The sequence below is a fragment of the Phyllobates terribilis genome, unplaced genomic scaffold (assembly GCF_046119375.1).
Source record: "Phyllobates terribilis strain yellow unplaced genomic scaffold, ASM4611937v1 Scaffold_17__1_contigs__length_24005725, whole genome shotgun sequence".
NCBI lineage: Eukaryota > Metazoa > Chordata > Amphibia > Anura > Dendrobatidae > Phyllobates > Phyllobates terribilis.
Window position 1 is genome coordinate 16,491,214 of NW_027362777.1, and position 22,814 is coordinate 16,514,027.

Sequence of the window (22,814 nt, forward strand, 5' to 3'; positions counted from 1 at the left end):
TTCATATTTTACTCATTAGAGTACACTCTGCACCCCATCTTGACTGAAAAAAAACAGAAATATAGAAATTTTTGCAAATTTATTAAAAAGAAAAATTTAAATATCACATGGTCATAAGTATTCAGACCCTTTGCTCAGACATTCATATTAAAGTCACATGCTGTCCATTTCCTTGTAATCCTCCTTGAGATGGTTCTACTCCTTCATTGGAGTCCAGCTGTGTTTAATTAACTGATAAGACTTGATTTGTAAAGGCACACCCCTGTCTATATAAGACCTAACAGCTCACAGTGCTTGTCAGACCAAATGAGAATCAAAGGAACTGCCCAAGGAGCTCAGAGACAAAATTGTGGCAAGGCACAGATCTGGCCAAGGTTACAAAAGAATTTCTGTATTACTCAATGTTCCTAAGGGCACAGTGGCCTCCATAATCCTTAAATGGAAGAAGTTTGGGACCACCAGAAGTCTTCCTAGACCTGGCCATCCAGCCAAACTGAGCAATCATGGGAGAAGAGACTTGGTGAGAGAGGTAAAGAAGAACCCAAAGATCACTGTGGCTGAGCTCCAGAGATGCAGTAGGGAGATGGGAGAAAGTTCCATAAAGTCAACTATCACTGCAGTCCTCCACCAGTCAAGGACTCCCAGACTATGAGAAATAAGATTCTCTGGTTTGATGAGATGAAGATAGAACTTTTTGGTGATAATTCAAAGCAGTATTTGTGGAGAAAACCAGGCACTGCTCATTACCTGCCCAATACAATCCCAACAGTGAAACATGGTGGTGGCAGCATTGCTATGGGGGTGTTTTTCAGCTGCAGGGACAGGATGACTGGTTGCAATTGAAGGAAACGTGAATGTGGCCAAGTACAGAGATATCCTGGATGAAAACCTCTTCCAGAGTGCTCTTGACCTCAGACTTGGCCAAAGGTTCACCTTCCAACAAGACAATGACCCTAAGCACACAGCTAAAATAACAAAGGAGGGGTTTAAGAACCACTCTGTGACCATTCTTGACTAGCCCAGTCAGAGCCCTAACCTAAACCCAATTGAGCGTCTCTGGAAAGACCTGAAAATGGCTGTCCACCAACGTTCAGCATCCAACCTGACGGAACTTGAGAGGATCTGCAAGGAAGAATGGCAGAGGATCCCCAAATCCAGGAGTGAAAAACTTGTTGCACCATTCCGAAGAAGACTCATGGCTGTACTAATTCAAAAGGGTGCTTCTACTCAGTACTGAGCAAAGATTCTGAATACTTATGACCATGTGATATTTCAGTTTTTCTTTTTTAATAAACTTGCAAAAATGTCTACATTTCTGTTTTTTTCAGTCAAGATGGTGTGCAGAGTGTACTTTAATGAGTAAAATATGAACTATTTAGAATTTACCAAATGGCTGCAATGAAACAAAGAGTGAAAAATGTAAAGGGGTCTGAATACTTTCCGTACCCACTGTATTACTGCAGCACACTTACAGAGCAACACAGAATTCGTCACCAGACCTGTATCTACACATGTAAACCTACATAAGAGATATCACTAAAGAGAAGTGTGTTGTACCCCTAAGAAGATATCAAAACCAAAAAGAAGGGAATCCTAGTCAAATACCGCTCAATATATATAATGTTAATAAATATGGAGGAGACGGAGACCCAAACGAAAACAAAGGTTTGTTAAATATATAAACCATTTTATTGTACATCAATTATAAATATAATACCAATAATACAACAATACAAGGTAAGGGGGAGAAGTACAATTAAAAAACAGGGAGGATGGAAACAATCCCTGAATATAAGGATAGAACCAGATAATGAGGAGCTCCTGTGAGATGAAAAATGCTCTAGAGTTCTAGGGGCAAACACAATTAGGGTGGGCTAGTAATTACTGCAAACTGCGAGACTAAGAAATATGATGAATAGTCTATAAAAAACTGGAAAAATTATGAATATACCTGCAAAAGAAGTATACTAACAAGTAGAATATGCAAGCATATAATCCGGTATAATTAAATAAATTAAATACTAAAACCTCACAGCTAACTGACAATTATATAAGGTATAAATATCAGAGAGTTTAGCTGATCAATTGTGAGTGGCCGTAGTTTTAACCCCTTAAGCCCCGGAGCATTTTTCGTTTTTGCATTTTCGTTTTTGCTCCCCTTGTTCCCAGAGCCATAGCGTTTTTATTTTTTGGTCAATATGGCCATGTGAGGGCTTATTTTTTGCGGGACGAGTTGTACTTTTCAACGCCATTACTAGTTTTATCATATCCTGTACGGGAAAACGGGAAAAAAATTCCAAGTGCGGTAAAATTGCAAAAAAAGTGCAATACCACAGTTGTTTTTTATTTATTTTTTTTACTATGTTCACTGAATGCTAAAACTGACCTGCTCTTCTTATTCTACAGGTCATTACGAGTTCATAGACACTAAACATGTATAGGTTCTTTTATATTTAAGTGGTGAAAAAAAATTCCAAAATTTGGTAAAAAAAAAAATAAAAAAATAGCGCCATTTTCTAAGACCCGTAGCGTCTCCATTTTTCGGGATCTGGGGCTGGTTGAGGGCTTATTTTTTGCGTGCCGGGCTGACGTTTTTATTGATACTATTTGGGGGTAGATCCGATGTTTTGATCGCCCGTTATTGCATTTTATTGCAATTTTGCAGCGACCAAAAAACGTAATTCTGGCGTTTAGAATTTTTTTCTCGTTACGCCGTTTACCGATCGGAATAATTCTTTTTTTATATTGATAGATCGTGCGATTCTGAATGCGGCGATACCAAATATGTGTATGTGGGTTTTTTTTTTATATATTTTATTTTGAATGGGGCGAAAGGGGGGTGATTTAAACTTTTATATTTTTTTATTTTTTTTTATATTTTTAAAAACTTTTTTTTTTTACTTTTTGCATGCTTCTATAGTCTCCATAGGAGACTAGAAGCAGCAACTGTCCGATCGCCTCTGCTACATACAGGGGACGAGCAGGTCCCCTGCATGCAGCAGAAATGGTCCTGTGCTATGAGCGCCGACCACTAGGTGGCGCTCATAGCGACAAGATCATGACAACCACAGGCGTCTGCTGCAGACCCTGGGTTGTCATGCACGCCCATCGGCGACCCGCGATCACGTGACGGGGTCGCCGGTGGGCGGGGCTTATGACGCGCTACCCGGAAGCGCGCGTTAAATGCTGCTGTCGGAGATTGACAGCAGCATTTAACTGGTTAACAGCCACGGGTGGATCGCGATTCCACCCGCGGCTGTTGCGGGCACATGTCAGCTGTAAGAATCAGCTGACATGTGCTCGGTTCAGTGAGGGCTCAGCGCCGGAGCCCTCACTGAACCGGCGGTACGCAAATATGCGTACTAATACGTCCCCGGTAAGTAAGAACCCGGAAAAAAGGCTCGATGTTTATAATACGTTTTAACAGTACGCAAAATATAGGTGAAGCAACCCTGATGTTCTACAGCACTAGTGTCTTATAAGTGGCGTGCATTGCAGTCAGTTAAATAAATACATAGTAGAGAGCAGGAAGGCAAAACTTTAAACTTTGCCTGTATAATACCCCTGCAATATCTATATAATAATCAGAAGTTGGTCAAAAGACGAGATGGCCACAGTAGATGCTAATCCCCAATATGCGGTGCAGGTGAAAATAATGAAGCCAATTAACCCTGGTAGATATAATCATAACAAGAGCATAAAGACATAAACATATGATGGTATCAGGAGAGCCCGAAGATAATCAGTCATAAAGTATGTGCACCAGTACCATGTCTCACGAGAAGCACAGGAGCATCCAGATGGTGTGTGTGAGCCTCGACATGCATTTCACCAACTGCGGCCTCGTCAGGCTCTCCGGACACCGTCATATGTTTATGTCCTTATGCTTTTGTTATGATTATATCTAGCAGTGTTGCTAGATATAATGCTATGATTTAACAAAAAAAAAAACCTGGCCTCCTCCACCCCTTAATAGCCAGCCATCACACACCTTATTTCCCCCGTCGCCCAGTACAGCTCAATGAGTTGTTATGGAGGAGGGGGAAAAGTGTAACTATAGTCACAGGTAAATGTAATTATTTTACATAGCAAAGCAATACAGCTTTAAATGCTATGATTTAAAAAAAAAATCTGGCCTTCTTCCACCCCTTAATAGCCAGCCATCACACACCTTATTTCTCCGTCGCCCAGGACAGCTCAATGAGTTGATATAGAGGAGGGGGAAAAGTGTAACTATAGTCACCAGTAGTCACCGGTAAATATAATTTTTTTTACATAGCAATGCAATATAGCTTTAAATGCTATGATTTAAAAAAAAAAAAAACTGGCCTCCTTCCACCCCTTAATAGCCAGCCATCACACACCTTATTTCCCCGTCGCCCAGGACAGCTCAATGAGTTGTTATAGAGGAGGGGGAAAAGTGTAACTATAGTCACCGGTAGCCACCGGTAAATATAATTATTTCACACAGCAAAGCAATATAGCTTTAAATGCTATGATTTAAAAAAAAAAAAAAAACTGGCCTCCTTCCACCCCTTAATAGCCAGCCATCTCACACCTTATTTCCCCGTCGCCCAGGACAGCTCAATGAGTTGTTATGGAGGAAGGGGAAAAGTGTAATTATAGTCACCGGTAGTCACCGGTAAATATAATTATTTTACATAGCAAAGCAATATAGCTTTAAATGCAATGATTAAAAAAAAAAAAAAAAAAAACTGGCCTCCTTCCACCCCTTAATAGCCAGCCATCTCACACCTTATTTCCCCATCGCCCTGGACAGCTCAATGAGTTGTTATGGAGGAGGGGGAAAAGTGTAACTATAGTCACCGGTAGTCACCGGTAAATATAATTATTTTACATAGCAAAGCAATATAGCTTTCAATGCTATGATTTAAAAAAACAAACCAAAAAAAAAAAACTGGCCTCCTTCCACCCCTTAATAGCCAGCCATCTCACACCTTATTTCCCCGTCGCCCAGGACAGCTCAATGAGTTGTTATGGAGGAGGGGGAAAAGTGTAACTATAGTCACCGGTAGTCACCGGTAAATATAATTATTTTACATAGCAAAGCAATATAGCTTTAAATGCTATGATTTATAAAAAAAAAAAAACTGGCCTCCTTCCACCCCTTAATAGCCAGCCATCTCACACCTTATTTCCCCGTCGCCCAGGACAGCTCAATGAGTTGTTATGGAGGAAGGGGAAAATTGTAATTATAGTCACCGGTAGTCACCGGTAAATATAACTAGAATATTTTTTCTCTTATGTACTATATACATAGCGTAACACTATACATATAGTATCATAAGGCTCTTATTGTCAGGGGCATGTAGTGTGCATGGTATTCCCAGGCACACCATAATGCCACACATAAAAGTCCCTACTGGGCACTTACCTCCCTTGCCTCATCCATCTTTATGGCCATCCTTTTGAACAGGAATATCTTCTGTGTTCTTCTGGGGTCCTGATCCTGGCTTGAGTCCTGACACGCTTATTTCTTGCTTGTCCAGGTCCTGCTTGCCCTTCCGGATCTTCTTATTTTGATGTTCTTCTTGGGGTTTAGGAAGACAGCTTGCTCTGATGATATTAAAGAGCCGGTGGATGGTTTGGGGTTTTCCAGCTGATGTTGGTAAATGAAAACCCCGTGAACAAGGCCTGGTGGTCTGCTGAGAGGGCTGAGTTGTTAGCCTCTGCTGCTTCCAGAATTTGAAGATTGAATGGTCTGGAGCCGCGCTGGATGTTACTTGGCTATAAGAGAAAAAGAAAACACAAGAAGGTGATTACATAAGAACAGTATATAGTAAAGTTCAGGAAAGCTAGAGGCTCTCTACATATGTCAACCAATGATCGGCAGATTTTGTCACTATCTGCTGATCATTTAACATGTATGGGGGCTTACAATCTCACCACTGACAAATCAGCGACCTTCACTGTTATTAGTAATCTGACGAATTTGGAAAAAGTGATTAAAGCTATGTGAAACTATTCATAAATGCGTCTGTATAAAACATCTCCTCTAATACTTACTGGCACAGGAACATGTGGGGGACACATTCTAAGGGCTTCCACCGAGTCCCAGTCAATACGCTGGAAAAACCTATGGGCTCTGATGTTACCATGGACTCCGAGGCGCCTGGCAGGATCTTCCCGGAGGAGCTACAAAAGAAGAAAAAAAAATGTTTATATTTATATAACAGCTTCATAAATAAAATTTAACTAAAATAAATAAATATTATATATATTTATGAAAAAAAAAAGCCTAATATTAGTGTTTTTTTTCTGACATCTTCAATAATACATGACAGGTAATATATACCATCACGTCACCCCTACAAGTGTTTACGTGTTATATTGAACACGTAAACACTTGACCTAACATGAGATTCCACTCCCACCAATGGAGCTGAATATAATAGTAAATTACCGCTAACATCACAATAAATCACACAATAATATAAAAGTAATACAACTTATATCATGTACTGACCTTTTTAATGATGTTCTTCGCCTCCTTGCTGGAAGCGTTGAATAGTCCTCGATGGTATTTGGACCTGCTGGTAATCATGATGTTCAAAATGATGCCAAATGCATACCAGTCTACCCCAGCATTGTACTCCTCCGCAGCCAGCATCTCAGGAGCCATGAAGCCTGGTGTCCCAGCGTATTCGGTGGCTGTCCGGTCTCCATAGATGTTCTCAAGTGCCAGACCGAAGTCGGCAATCTTTATATGGCCCGTCGCAGCCACCAAGATGTTAGAAGGCTTGAGATCTCTGTGAAGAAGACAAATGGATTCTTATCAGTGTCCGCTGTATAATTCTCAGTATTGCTGTGTATAGTTATAGGCATCACTGGTGGTGGAGGATTAGATGTATTTCTAGTTACCGGTGGATGATGCCCTTAGAATGCAGGTGTTGAATTCCACACACAAGTTCTGCGGCGTAGAATCTGGCCGAAAGAAAAGAGGAGAAAATAGTTTTTAGTGAATCAGAAACTCAGAAATATATATTGCCCAAAAGACTAGACAGGCAGGACTTATCAGGATTTTATATTTCTGGTTATTATATACAAGTATTTATATTATTATAATGGTCTAGAAGGGCAGTCGCACATATCGTATTGATTATAAGGCACCTGGACCTGCTCATCCTAAGTATAGGACATCAATGTTAAAGTAGTGGATAACCTCTTTAAGTTCCTTCTTGCCTATAGGGATACACAATTGCTACTATTACAATGTATATTCATATGGTGTTAAAGGATTATCCAGGATCAGAAAAACATGGTGTCTTTCTTTAAAAAATAACGCCACATGACTAATGTGAATGAGGATGAACTGCGATGCCTCACACAACCTGTGGACAGGTGCGGTGCTATTTTTGGAAATAAAAATTAGAGCTGTATTTTTCTAAGTGTTTCCCTAATAACATCCCTGTGAATGGGAGATATGAATTTACGTGAACGTTAGGGCTAACAATCGAATCAATCTAGTCAGTCTCATTTAGAAAATACATAGCTGTATGGCTTAGACTGTGAATACTGTACCGTGCACTGGGGATGTCAAGACACCCCTTCCTCATCAGGAGATGGTGGAATTCGCCACAGGTGACATACTCCATCCCAAGAAGCACAAGCTCCTGTCAGACAAGACGTAGAAATCAGTCGTATGATAAAGTCATTGTAGCAGTCATACATTTACTAACACTCAATAATCAGTGATTTCTTCTGCGATTTCTTCTGTGATTAATCTCTGTTCCACTTACTCGTGGAGATATAGTTGCATAATAATAGCAGTAATGATACTTTCTTCTTTTACTATGTGTTTATTAGTTATTCTAAGTATATACATATAGAAGATATATCTACATATGTAGAATGTGATGTGCTAAATGTACAGCATTACTTTTCACTGTAATGTTGCCTTCTGCATTTCTCACCATTATGAAGTACTCATTAAGAATGACATCCATAGGGGTGGACAAATGACTTCAGATATTGGGAGCCAGTTGAACCACTCCAAGACTTTCCATAGACTTCAATAGAGAAACCCCAAAAGTTAACCGTCAGCATCATATTTCTAGGCACATTGCCTGGTTCCCAGGGTTTGTCCAGTGTTCCCACAGTAGGTGACAGCTACACATACAAGGAGCAGGACATGAAAATGTTTCCAATGCTGAAATGTTAACAAACACCAGATATAAACGTGGACATATCCTGTGCATATAGATGAGTGCACTTTATTCTTTATCCAATATTAATGAACAGGTCACAATTTTACCTTGGTCTGAAAGGCGAATGTGCCATGAAGAAGGAAGGGGCTGCCAGATGCAAGTTGTAACACACGCCGCTCCACCAACGCGCGCTCCTCTCCTTCAGCTAGCAGGTTCCTCTTTGTGATGACTTTTACAGCAAATTGCTGGCGGGTATATCTATCTTCCGCCAGCACCACCTAGAAAAAATGGTCATTAGTTGATGATCTTCATTAAAGGTGTTGTCTGGCCTTGGGGTACAAGTCTGCAGACACTTTATGTGAGTGTAGACTCATGAGGATTCTCCAGTGATGGGAGCAGATGGTCATTTATCTGGCCTCACTCAATTCCCTTGTATTGAGCGAGCCTGTGTAAGGGGGTGTTGACTGGACCGTCGCATTCATACCCCTGAAGACACCAATCGTGTTGTATTGTAGTGCAGTTTTCAGTATATATGGTGTAATTACATAGTTACAGTATGTCATATTATGTGAATTGTAATATAGAGTGTGATATGGTCATATGTATAATGTATAGTGTACAGCATAGGATTGCGCAAGATAAGACATAGTTTAGGACTTAGGAGTTGACATAGGTAGGATGAGAATAGTGTAAGAAAGTGTTCATGTTTAGGACTAGCTCATAGTGGGAGGGAAAAGTGCCAGTTAAAGGAGACTGCTTCCTGTTTGTAGAGCGTTCGTGAGTGATATAAGATCAAATTCAAGGGCAGTTGGGGCTGATATCAAGAGTGAGTACATATTGTTCTGGGTGATATGAGGCCTTACAAAAATTCACTGCAGACATTCCTGCAATGTCCGGAGATCAGGGCTCGATTCAGGTGCTATGGCAAGCACCTCACCCCTTTACATACAGAGGAAGATGGACGTGCAATTGTGTATGGGAAATGTAACAGATCTCGGGTGTATTGTGGAACTCAACTGGGAAATCCTGGGGCTGACAGGATCAGTGAACGTAGGGATAGTCCAGTTAGAACGTAAATAAATGCTGAAAATGTTCTGTACTATGGAAATAAGAAATGGAGAATGTTGTGCCCGATACTGTGTATTACAATCTGATGCAATTGAACTGTCGAGTAAACTTCTGTGTGTTGAAACGAACTGAGTGTTCCCTAATCTATGTGCGGCAGCTCCTTAAGTTGAAGACCTGGAGACAGCTGGGGCCTGTGGCCTACAAGTGAGTGTAACGCACCCTACACGCAACAGCACATTTGAACTGGCACACAATTTTTCTGTAAAGTGCCAGGGCGACATGGACAGCTGCACATGTCTCGTCGGCACATGACCACATGTATGCAAATTGCATACCTGCAGTTATGCTCCTGCCCATTCCTGGCACCGGCACTGGAGAACCTCAACAGCACACACACTGCACACTGTGAGGACTCACAAGTCTGTAGTCACATAGTTACTGCAGACTTGTACCCTAAGGCCGAACAACTCATTGAAATAAGTGTGGAGGGGAGCAGGAAAGTGACACCATTGCTATTTCTTTAATAATTATTTTATATTTCTACAGTTTCTTACTAGCTTACATACAGGAGATCTAATAGCTATAAACATGGGCACTAGGAAATAACCCCACTAGAATTACCCATTAAAGCTAGGAGGTTAAAGGATTACTTCAGTCTTAGCCATGCATGATTGAGACAGGAATAACTACAACTCCAGAGCTGGTTGGCATTATTCCTGTGTCAGCCATGAAAAGCTGAGATGAGAATCAATATAAACAGACTGTGTTGGGGTGCAGAGCTCAGCTGTACATAGATGCTGGCATCAAAGACCATGCTGCAAATGTATGCCTATCTATACTAGGGTTATTTTGTGCAGCATATATACTTTATCACATTTGGCGTCTATTACACTTTATATGTGTGTAGGAATTATTTCCACCCAACATACCTTTTTCTAATAGCCTATTATGTATACATTACTTAATATTGCTGCATATTCTTTTGTTATGCACCATGGGGTTTGCCTGTGTTTTTAGCCTTATCTGATTTTCTCTTTTTTCATCAGATTTTATCATGTGTCTAAATTGTACTAATAAAATATATACCTTTTATGCTACCTTGGCTATTGCTCATAGTTTTTTGTATAGGTTATTTCAAGATCGATAAAGATTTAAGCAAAACAAAAGATCATTTTACCCTATGAAAGACCACTTTGCTTGTTTGTCGGGCGAACATCAGCCTGTTTCCACTGGTTTCCGATAACTGCGCAGTGTGAATGCACCTTAATCTGCAGCACAGACCTGAGACTACATTTGCAGACACTTTGTCCTGATCCTAAACTCCTTTTCACTCCACAGCACCTCTGGTGTCAGGTTTTATGTTGCAGTGATGCCAGGAGTTAGGCTATGTGCCCACGATGCAGAAATGAAGCAGAAAATTTCTGCAGCATTTCTGCATCTCCCTGGCAGAAAAAACGCATGCAGATTGTACATGCAGATTGTGCATGCTTTTTTCCTGCAGAATACATGCGGATCCACATGCGGATTCACATGCGTTTCCGCATGCAGATTGACAAGCGCTTTCCAGGCGATAGCATCACTTGGAAAGTGCTTGACAACTAGGTCACACTGTATAAATCCATGCAAACAGCATGGATTTATACAGTGTGAAACGTAAAAATAAAATAAAATAAAGCTATACTCACCCCCGATGCCCCGGCGTGGCTGCAGCGCTCCTTCCTGTCTAGTTCCCGGCTGCCGGCATATCGTGAGACAGAGCGGTGAAGGGCCTGCGGTCACATGACTGTGACGTCACCGCAGGTCCTTCAGCGATGCCGGCATGCAGAGAAGCCTTCGGAAAGGTGAGTATTAACTTTATTTATTATTTTATTCTTTTTTTTACAGGAACAATGGTACCCAGGTCTGGATGAGAGTCTTCTCTCCTCCTGAACTGGGTACCATCCGTACATAGAGACGCATAGAATTCACTTGTAGAAATGTACAGACGCGCATTCTATGCGTCTCAATGCAAGTCAATAGCGGGGCTTCCGCTGCGCTTCCGCAAAATTAAATGACATGCTGCAGATTTTTGTACGCAGCATAAACGCTGCGGAAAAATCCGCAGCATGTGCATAGAACATGCGGAATCCCCTTGGGGACCATGGGGTGCGGATTACCTAGTGTTTCACAAGCGTTTCCGCTGCGGAAATTCCGCATCATAAACGCTTGAAAAACGCTACGTGGGCACCCAGCCTTATAAGAATTGCAGAAAACACGAGAGGTGAATATATTGTGAAGAGTATGCTTTGGGATATTTGCTGGCTTCTCTGGTAATCAAGGAGCTCTCTCCTTTTCCCAGGAATGTCCTAAAAAATCAGAGAGTTGTCTGTAATAGTATTAGGAGGCTTGTCCTCAATTCGATTTTTGTCCTAACTTCAGGGAGTAGTATGATTAAAAAAATAAAACGATACTACCCTGATAAATCCTTTGCTATTCCAGAGCCTGGCACAGTAGTCCAAACCTGCACTTGTTTACCTTGCTGCAGACAATCACTGGTCTCATTGAGGATGTCTCTATTTATTGGACAAAACCATTGAGACGAGTCATTGGTTAGCAATCAGGAGAATGTATGAGACGTCACCACTGCTGACACGGAATTTTTTGAATTATTACTTTTTAACTGTGGACAATATCTTTAATAAATGTCATTCTCAGTACACACACATATATTCACTCATACTTATGTAGCTACGTACATGCAGATGTACAATGTAGTGCCTTGAAAAAGTATTCACATCCTGTGAACTTTTCCACATTTTTTCAAGTTACATGCAAAAACTTAAATGTATTTTATTGGAATTTTATAGTTACATAGTTACATAGTTTATAAGGCCGAAAAAAGACAAGCGTCCATCCAGTTCAGCCTATTTCTTGTGCACTGCAGCTATTCCGCAGCGTTGATCCAGGGGAAGGCAACAAAAAACCATGAGGTATAGGCCAATTTACATCACTGAGGAAAAATTCACTTCCCGACACCAATCTGGCAGTAAGATTAAATCCCTGGATTAATTAACTAAGCATAAGATGTAATTTTATTGTTCTCAAGAAAGGCGTCCAGGCCTCTCTTGAACTCTTTAATTGAGTTGGACATCACCACTTCCTCTCCCAGAGAGTTCCAGAGTCTCACGGCTCTGACCGTAAAGAATCCCCTTCTATGCTGGTGCAGGAACCTCCTTTCCTCCAGACGCATAGTGTGCCCCCTCGTCTTTGTCACCATCCTTGGTATAAACAGGTCATGGGAGAGATCTCTGTACTGCCCCCTGATGTATTTATACATGTTTATGAGGTCTCCCCTAAGCCTTCTCTTTTCCAATGTAAATAGGCCTAATTTTGACAACCTCTCTGGGTATTCTAGTCCCTCCATTTTCTTTATTACCTTAGTCGCCCTCCTTTGTACCCTCTCTAGCTCCAATATGTCTTTCCTGAGCACCGGAGCCCAGAACTGTGCACAATATTCTAAGTGCGGCCTTACCAGCGCTTTATACAGAGGAAGAACAATGTTCTCATCATATGCCCCTATTCCTCTTCTGATGCATGCCATGACTCTATTTGCCTTCGCAGCTGCTGCCTGACACTGGGCACTCCAATTTAATTTGCTGTTAACCAAGACGCCCAGGTCCTTCTCCATGTCAGATTTCCCCAACGGTTTCCCATTTAATATGTATGGGTGACTGCTGTTTTTCTTTCCCATGTGCATGACCTTACATTTATCGGCATTGAACCCCATTTGCCATTTTTTGGCCCAACTCCCCAATTTATCTAAATCCTCCTGTAGCTGTGCCCTGTCCTCATCTGTATTAACTACTTTACAAAGTTTAGTATCATCTGCAAATATTGCTATTTTACTATGCAACCCTTCCACTAGATCATTAATAAATATATTAAATAATATAGGGCCCAAGACAGACCCTTGAGGCACCCCGCTAGTAACCCTGACACACCCTGAGCTTACTCCATTGATAACCACCCTCTGCTTTCTATCACTCAGCCAGCTATTTACCCACTTGCACACATTATCCCCCAGACCAAGCATTCTCATTTTATATACCAACCTTTTGTGTGGCACGGTATCAAACGCTTTGGAGAAGTCAAGGTATACAACATCCACTGACTCTCCCCGGTCCAGCTGTGAGCTCACCTCCTCGTAGAAGGCGATCAGGTTTGTTTGGCAGGAGCGATCCCTCATGAATCCATGTTGATATGGAGTTAGACAGTTATTATCATTAAGATATTCTACAATAGCATCTCTAAGAAATCCTTCAAACAATTTACCCACAACAGACGTTAAGCTGACTGGTCTATAGTTCCCAGGGTCACTTTTAGACCCCTTTTTGAATATTGGTACCACATTTGCTTGGCGCCAGTCTAGTGGGACAGTCCCTGTCCATAAAGAGTGCTTGAATATAAGATACAGCGGCCTGTCTATCACATTACTTAATTCTTTTAGTACCCGGGGGTGTATGTCATCTGGGCCTGGTGACTTGTCTATTTTGATATTATTTAGGCGTTTCTGAACTTCCCCCTGGGTTAGGTGGGTGATATTTAGCGGAGGATTTACTTTATCACTCTGCATTTCCTCCGATAAATTGTTTTCTTTTGTGAAAACAGTGGAGAAGAAGCTATTGAGTAGGTTTGCTTTACCCTCATCGCCCTCTATGATTTTACCCAGGTTATTTTTCAATGGGCCAACGCCATCAGTTTTAATCCTTTTACTGTTTATATAGTTAAAGAACAGTTTGGGATTCGTTTTACTTTCCTTGGCAATTAGTCTCTCTGTCTCCTCTTTTGCTATTCTTATTTGTTTCTTACAGATTTTGTTTTTTTCCCTATAAGATATTAGCGCCTCCTCGCTGCCTTCTTGTTTAAGTTTACCGAAAGCCCTTTTTTTGTTTTTCATTGCCCTCTTGACTTCCTTATTTAGCCACATTGGCTTCCTCCTATTCCTAGCCCTTTTATTCCCATAAGGTATGTACCTTCTACAGTGACTATGTAGGACTGTTTTGAAAATGTCCCATTTTCTATCCGTGCTCCTATTACTAAAGATACTATCCCAGTCTATAAGGTGAAGGGCATCTCTTAGCTGATCAAACTTTGCCCTCCTAAAGTTCAGTGTTTTTGTGACTCCCTTGCTGGGCACCCTACTGAAGCACATGTGGAATTGTATAATGTTGTGGTCACTATTTCCCAGGTGCCCCCCGACCTGCACCTCAGTTATTCTGTCTGGCCTGTTAGTTAATATTAAGTCTAAAAGGGCCGTTCCTCTAGTTGGTTCCTGCACAAGTTGTGACAAATAATTGTCTTTGATAATTGACAGAAACCTGTTTCCTTTCTGAGATCTACAGCTTTCGGTTTCCCAGTCTATATCGGGGTAGTTGAAGTCCCCCATAATAAGCACCTCATTATTTTTTGCTACTTCGTCTATTTGTCTCATTAATAGACTTTCCGTGGCTTCTGCTATATTTGGTGGTTTATAACAGACTCCTATGATAATTTTATTATTGTTTTTTGCCCCATGTATCTCCACCCATAAGGACTCGACCTCCTCATTTCCCTCCCATACATCCTCCCGTATTGTAGGCGTTAGACACGTCTTTACATATAGACAGACTCCACCCCCTTTCCGACTTCTTCGATCCCTTCTAAACAGACTGTAACCCTGTAAGTTAACTGCCCAGTCATAGCTTTCATCTAACCATGTCTCGGTTATTCCCACTATGTCATAGTTACCTGTAGATATTTCTGCTTCCAGTTCATCCATCTTGTTTGTCAGGCTCCTGGCATTTGCTAGCACGCAGTTTACACGATTTTGTTTTGTTCCAATCTTCTCCCTGTGGATTGTATTAGAAATTTTCTTACCTCCCTTCCAAGTATCTTGTCTTGGACCTTCTTTGTCGCACTTCATATCTTTCATTAGTATGTTCTCTGGTTGCATGATCGTGTCCGGCGTTTTTCTTCCCATCCCCTCTTCTTCTAGTTTAACGCCCTCCTGATGAGTGTTGCGAGTCTCCTGGCGAATGTGTGTTTCCCGGGTTTGTTGAGGTGTAGTCCGTCTCTGGCAAGGAGTCCGTCATAGAGGTAATTCACACCGTGGTCCAGGAATCCAAATCCTTGTTGTCTGCACCATCGTCTCAGCCAGTTGTTCACCTCAAGGATCCTGTTCCATCTCCTGACGCCATGCCCGTCTACTGGAAGGATAGAAGAAAAAACTACCTGCGCATCCAGTTCTTTTACTTTCTTCCCCAATGCTTCAAAGTCCTTGCAGATTGTCGGTAGGTCCTTCTTTGCCGTGTCATTGGTGCCAACATGTATCAAAAGAAATGGGTGGACATCCTTGGAACTGATGAGCTTCGGTATCCTATCGGTAACATCCTTGATCTTCGCCCCTGGGAGGCAGCATACTTCTCTTGCGGTTATGTCCGGTCTGCAGATAGCTGCTTCTGTTCCTCTCAGTAGTGAGTCTCCCACCACCACCACTCTTCTTCCCTTCTTGGCTGTCCTTTTTCTTGTCGCTTCTGGGTGTTTCTGGGTGCTCTTTCCTTTTTTGCTTGCTGGTAGTTCCTCATCCTTAGGTGTGCCATCTTCGTCCTCCACTAGTCCTTGGAATCTGTTTCTCAGTTGTGTGGTTGGTGGTGTCTCCATGGTCTTCTTGCTTCTTTTGGTCACTTGCCTCCACTTGTCTGCCTCTGGAGGTTCTCTGATGCTTCCTTGACTTTCCGTGACCAGTAGTGACGCTTCTGTTCTGTCCAGGAAGTCTTCATTTTCCTTGATGAGTTTTAATGTCGCAATTCTTTCTTCCAGTCCCCGCACCTTTTCTTCTAAAAGAGCCAGTAGTCTACACTTCTGGCAGGTGAAGTTGGTTTCAGCTTCTGGTCGATCTGTGAACATGTAGCACATGTTGCAGCTCACCATGTAGGTTGTCACATCTGCCATGCTGCTCCTTGTCCCTGCTGACTTGATGTCTGTCTTCTTTCTTGTGATACCCTAGGACAAACAAATTAAACAAATTTGCGCGCCGTCAGGCGTGCGGTTTGGCGATGCTTTCCAAGCAGCTGGTCCCGGCTGTACCCAACGATCTTCTAGCTGAAGGAGACTCTTCGCTTTTCCCAGAAGGCACCTGGAATATGCAAATTGTCCTCTTCAAGCTTCAATCCCTGGTTTGATGTGATATACCAACACAGAGTACAAGTATTTGTGAAGTGTAAAGGAAATGATACATGTTTTTCTGAATATTTTAAAAATGTAAATCTGAAAATTGTGACGTGCATTTGTATTCAGCCCCTCTGAGTCAACACTTTGTAGGACCACCTTTTGCTGCAATTACTGCTGCAAGGTATTTTTCTACCAGCTTTGCACTATAGGTTGAAATTTTTGCCCACTCTTCTTTGCAAACTAGCTGTGAGATTGGATAGAGAGCGTTTGTGAACAACAATTTTTAAGCCTTGCCACAAATTCTCAATGAGATTTATGTCTGGACTTTAACTGGGCTATATAAACACACGAGTATGTTTTTATTTAAACCATCTTATTGTAGCTCTGGAAGTATGTTTAGAGTCGTTGTCCTGCGGGAAGGTGAACCTTCATCTCTGTTTCAAGTTTTTCCAGCCTCTAACAGGTTTTTCCTACAAGATTGTCTTGTATTTAGCTCCATCCATCTTCTAATCAACTCTGACGAGCGTCCCTGTTAAAGAAAAGCATCCCCACAGCATGATGATTCCACCACCATGTTTGACGGTGGGGATGGTGTTTTCAGGGTGATCTGCAGTGTTAGTTTTCCTCCACACTTAGTGTTTATCATTTAGCAAAAAATTTAAATTATTGGTCTCATCTGACCAGAGCACATTCTTCCACATTCTATGTGGGTGACACAGCTAGCATGGATAAAGGTGGATGAAAGTGCTCTGGTCACATATTTGCATGTAGAGTTTCTACGGCAGCTGTCACTTCTGCATGATGTTGTCTATACAGGTGTCTGGCCCACACTTGCACAGCCAACAGGATCGTGCACCTGTATTGAAAAATAGATGTTGTTATCTGCTGGCCATCCAAGATTCCAAGGTGCAGGCATGTGGGGAAAACAGCAGCACCTGCAACTTCCTAGTGCAGAAGTTAGAGGCACCAGAAAAATACTTTAACCCACTGTAGACTATCAGAAAACACTATTACACATATATAGGTAGCAACACATTTGGAAACCGCCCTGCATCTGCCTTTGTCAGAAACACCTGAATTTGGGGATCTAAGATGGTTATTAACAGTGTTATTCTCTACTTCATTCATGATCTTATATTGTATAGCAAACAATATACAATCTGGGCTCGTAATGTTATAGGTTCTTACCTTTCCAAAACTCCCCCGGCCAAGCACTTGATGAAAATCTAGTCTCTTGATGTTGTCAGAGATTGTGCTGCCGGGGAGAGATGGCCGCACACCACTGTCTCCTAAAATGGCAAACAGAAATAAGACGAGAAATTAGAAAAAGAATTTACTGTCCATGTATAAAGTGTTGGTTATTTTGTAACCTTAGCAGAGAATTCAGTTTTGGTCAGCATTGGAGTATTCATCTTTGTAAACATATTGCTTTATGCTGTTAATTGAAAAACAGACTATAATTTACTATTCAGTTTAGCACAAAGGGTTAATTATGTTATTACAAAATGGAGAATCAGTATCATTTATGTGCGGAATAATACTGGTAGCACAGTGATTGTCCTATATTAAGTGTACTGCCTTAGAAAACAATTACAGCTCAACGCTAATATTGTCCTGCAACAGTGTTAAAGGGCCCCTTCCCCTGGGACTGAGAAGTGGGTATACGTTTCGCATGTATAGGCACTCTACCTGAAGCCCTCCATTAGCTCCCCGATGCCTCCTCTGCTGGGATAGGCGTTCCTTTCCTCCTGCTTCCAAGATGACGGTCATAGCAGCATGGAGTACACTGGTAAATCTAAACCTCACCTCTCCTGCCTTTCCTTTCCCATCCCACAGCACAGAAAAGACAGGGAAGATGTGGTTTAGACTTACCAAACTGGTGGCCATCTTGGAGGTAGTAGGAACAGAACACAGATCTAAGCAATGGAGGTAGCGGGAGGCAAAAGAAGGGCGTCAGGAAGGATGACTGTATATTTACAAAGTGTAGTAACTTTTCAGTCTCAGGGTATAAGGTTGCTTTAATATACATTTTTTCCTATACTCAGTCACTAAGTTGCAAAGAGGGGAATTTATTAAATATACATAAAAAAACAAATACATTTTAATCAGATTGATTCTTCCTTGTTCCTCCATATTTTTGCCATTCTGCTAAAACGACTCAACACCGGTATGACATTCACTTCTATATAGTCCACCATCTTATGTGATATATTTAATGCCAAATATTTCAAACTGTTGCCCTCTTGGATAATAAGTATATCACCATCTGTAATTTGGAAATTCTTGTCCAATAATGATATCTGACTTATTCCAATTAATCTTCAATCCAGAAAAAATACCAAATCCATTCACCAATGTAATATCTGTCCTTAGATCTTCCTTTACATTTATTAAAATAATAACAAATCACCTGTGTACATCGCTAATATTTCCTCCTGAGTCCAAAACTGAGAACCCCTTATTCCTTTACAACCTTAGGCTGTGTGCCCACAATGCGTTTTTAATGCGTTTCCGCAGCGTTTTTATAGCTGCTGAAACGCATTAAAAACGCATGGTAGAAGGGCAGCAATGTTCCCCAATGATAATCCGCATGTGCTGTGCACATGCTGCGAAAATTTCCGCTGCGGAAAAAAACGCAGCGCTACCAATTATTTTGCAGAAGTGCTGCGTCTTCGCCGCCATTGACTTGCTTTAGATCACATGGATTACGCATCACTGTATATGTAGATGCGTAATCCACGCGTTCCAATGTGCAGATGGTACCCGGGTGTAGATGAGAGGAGAGTCTCCTCCACACCCAGGTACCATTAAAAAATCTGTAAAAAAAGAATAAAATAAAAAATAACTGTCTACTTACCTTCTGTCGGCCCGCGCTGCGCTCCTACTTGCTTCCCGGCACTTTGCAATGAATTGAAGGACCTGCGCTGACGTCAGAGTCATGTGACGGGTCACGCGATGCTGACGTCGGCAGGTCTTTCAATTCACTGTTGCCGGCAAGGGAGAACGGAGTGTAAAGCAGGACACCGGGGGACATCGGAGGGTAAGTATACATTTATTTTTTTATTTTTACCACTCTCTTGGGTCACACTATATAAATCCATGCAATTTGCATGAATTTATATAGTGTGACCTAGTTGTCACAAGCACTTTCCAAGTGATGCTAATCGCTTGGAAAGCGCTTGTCAATCCGCATGCGGAAATGTCAGTGAATAACGCTCCATTTCCGCTTGTCCCTGGCAGGAAAACGCATGTACAATCCGCATGTACAATCCGCATGTACAATCCGCATGTACAATCCACATGTACAATCCGCATGCGTTTTTTTCTGCCAGGGAGATGCAGAAACGCTCAGGAAAAAATCCTGAGCATTTCTGCATCATGGGCACATAGCCTTATATATGGTCAATAAGTAGGGCAAAGAGCAGCTTGGATTAGGAAATCCATGTCTTGTGCCCATAAAAAGGACAAAAAGCTGGGACATAACCCCATGCACCTACTACTTTAGGAGGGCACCATCTAATAACTGGGATCTACCTGCCACATGTCATACAACATCATACGAATTTCAAAAAGAAAAGAAGACATGCACCTAAGCGGTGATCACCTGAAGAAATAATCACGGAATATTTGAATATAAATTACATCAATTTATTACAGTATCTCCTGACACATATATAAGAATACGCACAAAAAAAATTATTTTAAAACACCATTAAAAATAGTGGAGGAATCCACTGCTTGAGGAACCCACTACTTTAGAGACCTTCCCATATTATAATGACAGAAAATACAATAAAGTGCAGTCAAATAGATGAACTCTAACAGGCTGTATAGAATATCTATGATGGTCAATATTGCACAAGCCCAAAGTATTCTATATAAATAGAGAATACACAAAAAACAATATGTATATAAAGTGCAACAACAGGTATCTGTGTGAAAATCAATATGGTGTCCCTGTATACAGGGTAATAGGTCTATAGAACAGTATAATTGTAAACTGGCGATTGCCAATAGACCCTTTCACCTCACACTGGAGATGACTACTCCATAACCACTCCATCACATACACTCAATTGTGGCCACCCGTGCTGCCCCAGCAAAAAATAATAGTAGAGCCAATTAAACAATATGATCATAGAAAGCAAATACTCAATCAAATCAGCCTGTAAATGGGAAGGTGCAAATGGGACCTCAGTGCCCAGTGCGTGTCGCCACACACGGTGGCTTCATCAGGGGCATTTAAAGTACATATCCTCGTGTCCCGGTATATATGTAGCCTAGAATCAAAATAATTACCGAGAAAATGTTTAATTTACCTGGAGAGTGCAGTTTATGAAGTCCGAATAAACCCACTTTGGACATTTTTAAAGAAACTGACTCCTGTGACTATCTTAAAAGTGGCTGAGTGAGTACCAACCCAGTTACAATTAGTGGAGAATGTGGGCAAGATTCCAGGAAAACGTGTACCTGCCACAGAGATCGATGGATGTCCTGGGTAAAGGCCGCCAGCCAGCCAGAGATGTCCGGCACCATGAAAGAGCCACTCAAACACCTGCTGCAAAGCCAACAACAGCAGCACCGGCAGCACTTGCAGAGCCAGCAGAGCCTGCAACAGCAGCACCGGGAGCAGCAACAGATGCAGCAAGAGACTAATAAACTTCTGATGCAGCAGATTCAGCAGCAACAACGGCAGATGGAACTTCTAGCGGGGAAAGTTCGGAGCAGAGAGGCCGTCCCTCCCTCAACTCCAGGTAATGATTCACACGTCAGGAAGACGGTAAGAAGAGCATTGCAAAAGATTACTCCGGGTGATGACGTCGAGGTCCTAACGTTCTTTGGGAGGGTGGCGGAGCGGGAGAGATTGCCTCCAGAGCAGTGGGCGGAGGTGCTGGTGCCATATTTAATGGGCCAGCCTCAGAAAGCCCATTATGACTTGTTTGGCCCTGCAGGACGCAAAGGAGTGCGCCAAATTAAAAACAGAAATTTTGGCGCGCTTGGGAGTGACTCTGACTGTTAGGGTGCAACGGGTGCACCACTGGGCCTATTGCAGTGACAAACCTCCCAGGTCCCAAATGTTCGACCTCCTACACTTGGTTCAAAGTGGTTGTAACCTCAATCTTCCTCCCCAGTACAGATGGTGGAAAAGGTCATCATGGACAGGTTCATCCACTCCCTTCCAAAGTCGGTGCAAGCCTGGGTTGCCCAGGGAGATCCCCGTAAAAGCTGCTGAGTGAGTATCAACCCCCTTAAAGGAGTTTATACAAAATTTCTCCATTGCCAAAAACCATATCAATAGGGAATCAGGATTGCTAAGTCTTAGAGTAACATGAATCCTGATAATCCTTGGGATTAATAAGCCTCTTCCCCAAAAAATTCTTCCAGAGGATTGGAAAAGATGTTGTATCACTAGACTTTGACACACGTCTACATGATTTTCTATTACAGGTAAAGTCAATTACAGTATTAAAATCTCCTACAATCAAAATCAGATATCGCAAGTTTTCACTTTCTTCATAGTGAAGCTCAGATTTATATGGGAGAGGTGTTTGCAATTTCTAACCTTATGTTGTTAATTTTACATTTCAACAGTTTATATATATATATATATATATATATATATATATATATATATATATATATATTTATATATATATATCTTACTTCTACCCTGTGTAATACATACTTATATTTACACCCCTTTGAACAAGGATAAAGACCCTCGTGAGTAGATATTATGTACAGCATGATATACATGTACTTGACAACCCACTTTTAGCTACTTTCTTGAATCACTATCTGAATGTGTCTTTTGAAGACATATCAGAGACATCAGATCTCTTCTCATCCAAGCAAAGAAATACCATTTCAACTTATCTTAAACCCTTCTAACATTAAATTAGATAACTTTCACCATATTAAAATAATAATTAAGTTAAAATATCCCTCCTCTTCTGATACCTCCCCCACTCCACCTTCCACTTCACCCCTTCAAACCATCTCCCACTCTTAGCTCCCCAACTACACGTTAGGCCGGGTCACACAAGTGTTGATTCTCTCATGTGAGAGAATTGGATCATTTATGCTAATGACACTAGGCTCAAGCTCTGACCAGAGTTTGAGCCGAGTGTCAGTTTACTGGGATCCGTTTCTCTTGTTTGAGACAATCATATTACAGGTGCGGAGAAGATGGAGAACTTCGTTTCTCCAACTTTTCCATCGTCTGTGTCTGCATAAATCAAACTGCACTGGGATGAAATCCAAGTCTGGGCCAAGGTTTTACACGCACCCATAGACTTGTATGGGTGCATGTGATCCGATTTGCTGAGCCACTCTCAGCGTGCTGCAATTGTTTTCCCATGCCGAATCGTCATGAGCAAAAACATTTCA